This window comes from Gopherus evgoodei, chromosome 3, assembly GCF_007399415.2.
Source record: "Gopherus evgoodei ecotype Sinaloan lineage chromosome 3, rGopEvg1_v1.p, whole genome shotgun sequence".
NCBI classification, from domain to species: Eukaryota; Metazoa; Chordata; order Testudines; family Testudinidae; genus Gopherus; species Gopherus evgoodei.
This window is the reverse complement of record NC_044324.1, coordinates 141393277-141402194: the sequence shown is the minus strand read 5'-3', so window position 1 is coordinate 141402194 and position 8918 is coordinate 141393277.

Below are 8918 nucleotides of genomic sequence, written 5' to 3'. Positions count from 1 at the left end.
TTCTGCCTTCCCATGAGTTAGTCAACTTCCATGCACACTACTGCAATTTTTTGACTACACTCTAATTGCATTAAGGCAGAAATAACTAGGGCAAAGTTCTCAGAGGACAGTACATCTTCGAACTTCTTTTCTGTTGGATAAACATTTATGCAAATAGCTGAAACATGAAATAAAGACTTATCTTGAACTGAATAATGCAATTGCCCCATATCTGACCAAACTCTGGGAATCACTAATTACATCTATTAGAGGCCAAGTGATATAGCATATATCAAAAGAGAAAAAAGAGAGGCTGGGGGGAAACAATTATGGTTAACAAATAAACAAAAACAATTAGGCAGCTTCCCTCCCACAATGTGCAGAAGCTTCAAGCCGTAATCCAAATGAGGTGCGAGGTTAACATACTGCACATGCTGTTAGAACAAGTGAAACGCTCTGTGCTCCATCTTAAACAACATTTCTGAGAATCATGGGAAAAAAAACCTATTAATTACTGGCCTAGAGTCATAAACAAATTGGGACTTTAATGAAACATTTACTCACTACTTAGGCTCCTAGGACTGAGATGAGACAAATGAGTATGTTACGATCCTTAGGTCATAGAAAAGGTGGTTCAGACCCCTTCTTCTCCTCCACTCCCCAACCAATCAATCTTTCCATCATTGCATGTTGTGATGAAACCTCCCCTCCTTATCTGGTAAAGAGTATACCTGTACTATCAGCATAAGCTGTGGCCTACATACACCATTACCCTCTTGCTCTTTGAGAGTGACAATGCAGCTGGTGGTTGGACTAAGAATAGAAGATGGCTGTGGCATCTCAGGTAGCCTATTTGCTTCAAGATGCCTTTCCCCCTGTGGCATCTGAGCACTTCTAAGAATTAGCTAGGGCCATGATTAAATAAAATCCCTTTTGTCAGTTCAATAAATGCTATTTGTGCTGGTCCTACCCACCTTCAGAGACAGGATATAAGACAAGCTGAACCACTGGTCTAATCTTGTATGGCTAGTCCTGTGTTCTTAGAAAAATATCTACTAGATAACTTTAACAAATTATAGACAGGAATAAGGAAGATGCTTCAGAAGACCAGTGTTTTACAACAGATGAGAGCTGGAATTACCCCAACAGTAATACAAGTGCATTTGAAACCTAGACTGCCATGGCTTCCTTTACTTCATTGTCTTAGGGCAGTGAAACATTGGTAGCAAGGTAACTCAAAGTTTATTCCCAGCTGAGCTCACAATTCTTGCAAAGCTGTTTGTTTAGTGCCTATGAGCAGTTCAAAACCTTGAGCATCTCCAGCATTACAGCTGTCCGTCCTCTTTCTCGTCTGACTATCATCTCCCTGCCATATATACCACTTAGAACCAATGATGTTCCCCATTTGTGATTGGGAAATATCAAAAGTTTTGCTCTAGATAAGCTCCAGAAAGTTTCTATCTACCCAAAATGTACCTGAACTTTTGAAAGTCTCCCTACTTCCATGTTCTTCTTCCTTTTCTTTTAGTTATTATTATTATTATTATTATTATTATTATTGTTTGTTTGTGTACAGTAAGGCCTGAAGTCCCTAATCAGGGGTCAGATACCCATTGTGGTAGGTACTGTACTCACACATAATGAAAAGACAGTCACTGCCCAAAAGTGCTTATAAACTTCAGGTGGAGTTTGGGGTGGGGATGGAGTAACGAGGAGCCAAGTTATGAATAGTGTAATAAGCAGCAGTCACAGAACACCAGGTGACTCACCACTGTAAAGCAATTTGTAGGCATCATTGGCACAGGTGGGCTTTAAGGGGAGGTTTGAAGGAGGATTATAATACCTGTGGCTTTTTGGCTCTTCCTTTCTTTGAGCGCCATCCCTTGCTTCAGTCTTCACAGATGCCTCATAATCTGTCCAACTTCCTCTCCATGACCTCCTAACAGATCTTAGACTTCAAAATCCTATACCCAACACCTATTAGTCCTACCAGTATCTTTGGTGCTATTCCATCAGAGCTGACCTCAGAGCTTGCTCACTCACTCTCTCTCTGTTGGGCTCTAGCTGGATGTTCCATGCTTCTGGGCTTCCCCACCCTTATTAGAAAATCCTATAGAATTTAAAGGGATTAACTTCAATAGGGTTCTATAGAAATTATTTTCTGCTGTACCCAGTATCCATTGGGGTATGGTGCAGAGGGAATTGACTATGGCTCCCTGATTCTGGGGTCAGTTGTATAGGGGCTTGGGCTCCATTGTTCTCTAAAGTACATCTACTCTACAGAACGTCTGCTGGCTATAATGCCCAAGGAGCCATCTGCTGCGGGAGAGTAGCGATACACACTCCCACCACCACCATTTCCCTTTGCTTGGGTAAAGTGAAACTGGCCCTGGTATAGGCAGTTCTAGGCAATGGGACTCCCCAGTGTTAGGGGAATCCAAATCCAAGGAGGTCTGGTGGCTTTCTGGCAACTTTGGGCAACTAGAGCAACACAATGGGGACAAAATAAATAAGATAATCGAATTACTAGAAAATATAAATCTTTCTATGGGTCTGTTGAGCCATCTCATAGAATCCTGTAGCAGGGATATCATTTTCTATTATGCTCTAACTGACTTTTCCATAAGGAGTACTCTCAGTATGCACTGCCATGTCTAACTCTGGGAAAGTTCTGGAACTTATGAGACTTGTAAAATCAGCCCGCTCATACAGGGATGCTATAGGTGCTGCTGAGAGATATTTCAGCAAGATGATCGCAGTATAGCAGGGGATCTGACACAGAGAGAGAGATTGAGTTCTCAAACATTGAAAGGCTCATTTGGTTTAATTTGAAATGTGGGTTATAAATTCAACTATCTCTAGAAGCTACGGGCCTGATCTTCAGCTATAGCTAACATAAGTGTCTTGACACAATCCATTAATTACACGTAGATTGAAGAAGACAAGCAGAAAAAGATGGAATAGACAGAAAATGTGAGTTTGTGTCTGACCATTTACTGTCACAGTGTAAATTAACTGGTAGATCTGATTGAAAACCTGACAAAGCTGGTACACTGACAGAATGGGGACTGCAAATCATAACCTCGTACATTCTCCTTCATCTTCTAGAATCCTGTGTTAGGTGATGAAAGTCACGCACAGCATGCATAGTATAAGCAGCAAAGTCATCAATTTGCTGCGTTAACCACGAAACCTTAACTCAGTCTCCCTGGCACGGTGGTGGTTTGAAGTTTGCAAGAGGAGAGGCAGCTTGCTTTGTCCAGTAAATGCAGCAGGTCAACAGAGATCACACTGGATGCACTTATGTGCATTTCCTTCTTGTTTCCATGTGTTGGCAAGCCCCAAGGACACAGTTAAGTTTATGTGGCTGTGTTGTGTATGAAGGAGCAATCTAACTGCACATTTTCTACTTTTCAGAAGTTTGGTTGCAGGGATTGTGTGTTTGTTTGTTGGAAGGAGCATCTTAAATGTGTCTTTCCTGAGTTTTGTACATTTGTTGGGTGTTGTTTTTTTGTTTTTTACCCTAACTTATTTTCTGAAGGTCTAGCATTTCAGATTGTGGTTTGGTTGTTTAGATTTTTCAAGTCCCACATTCTGGAAGGGCATAAGGACAAGAAGAATGTGTTTTGTGCTCACAACCTTAGCTGCCTGTTGACATACTTATTGCAAGTGACTCATGTTTTAATTAGAACATAAGAAAAGGAATGTTGTAAGTAGTACAAACGCTGTACGGTAATCCTAAAGGATATACCAGTCACTAGTCTAACAAATGTGAGGTACTGGCTTTTCAATGCACTCTGGGTTCATCTGTTTCTCTCTCACTATGTAAGTGAAGAAAGCATCCCACACTCTTCCAGCATTAGATTACCTCTTTACCCAGGGCACGATGGCAGATGTGATCAGCTGACATGAGCACAGATGGTTAATGAACTGCTCTCCACAACTACTGGCATTTCACAATTTGTGAAGTGTGATTGATCACATGGTATTGTTGCTGCTCCCTGATTGACTCATTTAGTGGATCCAGTAGAAAGCCAATAAAATCATGTGATCACATAAGAACTTCGTTTTCCTATTATTGATCATGCCAAAGATTACACATCAGGGCACCGACTGGAAACTTTTTAAACAGAAGAATGACAAATGGGAAATAGCAAATAAAGTACTTCCAATAGGAATTCTTGAAACTTTCAAGATTTGTGATTATTTTCATGAGTGCCGTCTGAATATTTTGAATAAAGGATAGTATGACACATTCTGTAGAAATGGATCATATTCAAGTCCTTTTTTTACAAATATATTGTAATGGTTTCAGGGCATGGATCATCTTTCTACATGTTTGTACAGTACCTAGCACAATGGTTATTGGATCATTATCAGGGCCCTTGGACATTACTGCAATATAAATAATAATTAATGATCCATCAGTTCTACTTTTGTCTCTTTACACAAATAGAGGAAATATACCTGTTTTTTTCTGGAAAATCGCCTTGCCTTCGTCCAGCAGCCAAAGCTTTGCATTAAAAGATTCTATGCTGTGACTGCTCAGACATCTGCTGCTCTAAACAATTTGACACATTGTAGTCATCAGGCAATACAATAATGAAACAGGAAGGAAAAAGTCGGTGGCTGGCTGGTGAAGAAAATTGCACTCGCAGGGAAGCTGCACAAGCTGGGATATTCACTGCTGAGGGAGGACAGGTAGTGAATGGAGTGCATCACTGCCTCTCTGCCACAAAGGTTCTGCTAGGGGCAGACAGTTTTAATTTACAGCTCATCTCACGTTGACATCTCTCTTGCTGATTCTACTTCCTCTCTGGGCTGGCTCCCAGCACCCCCCAGCAGAGCATGGTTGCAAGCACTTTGTGATGTTGCTCTTGGCCCTCTAAAATGACTTTCTGCCACAAGGCCTGCAATTCAGATGCACCAGCAGAATTTGAGGGCTGAATATAACCTATTGTTTGGCTGAATATAACCTATTGTTTCCTGCTATTTTTGGCAATGGGAAGATGAAAACATTTTCAAAACCTTTATGCTGGTCTCAAGACTGTGGTCCCTGCAACGCTACCAATCCCTGAGCTAACAGAAATTGCTCTCAACACATTTCTCTCTTCCACTTTATTTCTGATCACTCACTCTGTTGTGGACTCAGCTGCAAGTGGCTACTTAAGTATAGAAAACAGGAGGTTGAACAGTAGTGTGATCTAACAGGTTGCTAAAAGAGTAACCTAATTTACAACAGAAGGTGTTTATTTTTACTTTCCATCCATATCAGGAGGAAAAACTCTCCTTGGAAGAAAACTGCATGCAACCTTTCAGTTTTCTTGTAGGACTGGGCAAAATTTATTCATATAAAATATGATTATTCACATAAACTAAGAACTGCCCCAAAAGTCCAGACAGAGTTTTAACCAAATCTAAGTTGAGCTCTGGATAATTCTTCCCCCCTTCCCCTCACCTTTTACACTTTTGGCTATGCCAGTCTGTATTACTGGGTCCGGATAAGAATAGAAATGGTTGTGATAAAATACCACTAATAAATTGGCATGCCCGTGAGTTTTAGCCCAGTTTCAAAGACTCCAAAAGTTGGTTAGTTTGAGGTTCTTAAACTAAATAATAATAATCCTTAGTAACTTAGTTAACATTTTCAATCTTTATTATTATTATTATTCCCATTGCCCCTAGGAGCCCTAGCCATGGAACAGGACCCCATTGTGATAGCTAGTGTACAAACAGAGAACAAAAAGTCAGTCCCTGTCCCAAAGACCTTGCAATCTAATCTACAAAGTGTTTCTGATCTTTGCAATTGGCAAAAAATTTTTGAGATTGGTGAATTTGATTATTGCCATTTTATAGATGGGGAAACAGAGACAGGTAGACATTAAGTAAATTGCCTCAGGCCACAGAGGAAATTAGTGTCAGAGTTAGGATTAAAGCTTCAGAACTCCAAGTTCCTAGGCCTGTACTCAAGCCACTATGGAGTTCCCTGGTGGTTGTGATATCATCAGCATAGCACATGCTTGGTCATTGCTTGAAGTAAGAGCCAACAATCTGCAATGGTCAGGAACCTGAAAAAGAAACAAATGGCAACACTAATATTCCTAGTGTGGCCAGTGCCTCTTCTTTGTCATGCTGTGTTGTCAGCTCTGGAGATATTATCATGAATATCACAATATATGTTGTGTTTCTTGAGGCACCAGTTCCTGGTGTCATGTGATTTAAATGAGCATCTCAAGTATTTTTTGTAAGTTTCTTACCCACATGATTGTGAAGAAAAGAATGAAAAAGGCTCCCAAAGCAGAAGGCAAATAAAAATAACCCAAAATGTATTATTTTAAAATCTCATGATTTTTAAGCCAAGGTCATGATTTTTTGGAGCTTGACTCAAGATTTTTGAGAGTTTGGTGTTGGCAATACTGCATTCAGCATATTTTGCAATGGTTTTGGTTTTTTGTATTTCATATTTGCAGATCATCTTTAATATGTAAGTCTCACCATGCTCAGAGTATAACGGATCTCATACAGGTGTTTGCTTTTGGCCCCAATACTGAACAAAATAAAAGTATAGTATGATGCCTGCCAATGTTCAGGTCTTTAAACCTAAAAATATTTCTCTCTCCACTTGGACGCCTTTGTTTCAGTTGTTACCTATTATATTCAACTGTGCCTTTGTCACTTAATGCCTATGGAGGTCAAGCTCTTTGTTACATTGGTTCAGTCCATTTGAAATCATCAAGGTTGTACCAAAGTAACTAATAGCAAAACTGGATTTTGTTATATTTTCTTTGGATCCTATAAAGGTAATACCAGAAAATGCACTGCTTACATACTAGTTTTGCCACTGGCACCTTCAGTTTACCTGTGGTTTAATGAATAGACAAGGGTAAAAATAACTAAATATGGAAATAGGCAATGTTAAAATTTAAAAATAAACCAAACAGAAAGGAAAAGACAATTATTACAAAACAAAATCAATAAATTGTGGCAGTTAACAGAACTAAAATTAATTAATGGCACAACGGGGGTGAGGTTTCTTACAAGATGTGGGCCAGTCAGCCAGATAGCCTTTGTTATATGTAGCTCTTTCCCCAATTCTTTATTTGTCTTTTGTTATAGAGTGTAATGTGTTTGGAGCAGACTATCTCTTCCTATATGCCTATAGAACTCTTACCACATTTTGAGTGCTACTGTAACAGAAATAGATAATAACTAATATAGGTCACATATTAGGATTAAGCCATTTACTAGTAATATCTCCTTGTACCTTACCTCACAGACATAAAGACAGTTCATGATATTCCCTCCCAGGAACAGTTTAACGAGTACATTGCCCTTTAATGCTACAACCATTGTCAAAAGCCAAAAGTGTGCATTTCTCCTTTAAAGCAGTTTAGACAATGAAGGCACATTTGAGTCATTTCCATAACTTACTCATGTGCTGGAGGTATAGATACAGATTTTTGTGATATACATTATGCATACAACTCAATGAGTGGTTATTATCAAATGCATCCATTTATTCACATCCTACACACTGTTATAATAATCTTTGTACAAAATATGTTTTGTGAGGTATCATTGGACAACTAATCACTCACTGATCAATATCATGATACAGTGTGTGTAGCAACATTATCTTAAAGTTATGAACATAAGCTGAAATCACGACTGAAGTGTGTTTGCAAGGTAAGTGTGGGGAGTGGGTCAACCTGTTTCTCAAAGACAAATGACAAGCTGACACCTTTAGCCAAGTGTGATCAAAGTTGATGGGCAATCACCTATTAAGTGGTCATTCTTGGCAAGGAGGGGGGCCGGAACAAACAGATCAGCATCTTAGCAAACAATAGCATGAAACCTCTTTCACCATGAAACTGCACGACTCCTTCCTCACAGAGAGAATGAACTTTATCTAGAGGTAACCCTCAGGAAAAGGCATTTCAAAGGGGGACTGAACTATAAAGTGAGGGGCAAAACTACCCTGAGCTCTCTCTCCCTATCCAGCTCTCTCTTTCATCTAAGAAGACAGAAGAAACGGCCTTTGGACTTTGTGAATAGATCCTTGCCTCAGAGTTTGGTCAACAATGTTACTGAAAACACGTGGGAAGGCACTTCACCTTAAACCAAGTCTAGTTTGTTAAGTTTTAGTACTAGGAAGTGTGTTATCTTTATTTCTCTTGCAAACATGTCTGACTTTAATGCCTCATTATTTCTACTCACTTAAAACTTATCTCCTTGTAGTTAAATGTTTTATTCTTTAGCCAAAACTAATTCAGTGTTGTGAACTGCGTGGGAATCTCCATTTAGGGTAGCAAGCTATTGTATATTGATCCCCTTACGGGGACAATGGACCTAATATATCTGGACTGTCTAGGAGAGAGCTGGACAGTGCAGAGCTCACATTTTGAGGGGAAATCTGGGGCTGGAAGTATGTTGGGGACACCATGCAAATGGTAACCATGGCTGGTGGAAACCAGTGTGTGACTGATGCATGGCTGGCACGCTGCAACTATATACAGACACTCTGGGTGTTACCTGCCTGCTGGCAGGCTGTGAGCATCACAGGTGGGACCTACAACAGCAAGACATTGTGAGGCACCCAAGGTTACAGGTCAGGGGTGACAACTCCTCACTGGTCTGGATTGCACTCCAGAATGTGATAGTTATTGAATCCCATAATAAGTTTATCTTTCAGCTTGGTTATGTACATCCCTTTGTGACTTTCTGAGATTCCACAAGAGATCATTGCAGGCTTAGCACTAGGAAGAGTCCCACAGACCTGTTTAATGGAGTGCCTGTTCTCCTCTCCTAGCATATCAGAATTCAATACAACTCACTGGTCCCAAGTTGGTTCATGTTTACATTGCTATAATCTGCTCCTTTTGGAGTCATACTAAACACATATAACTACTTCTCTTTTAGACTTCTTGTTCTTGAAGTCA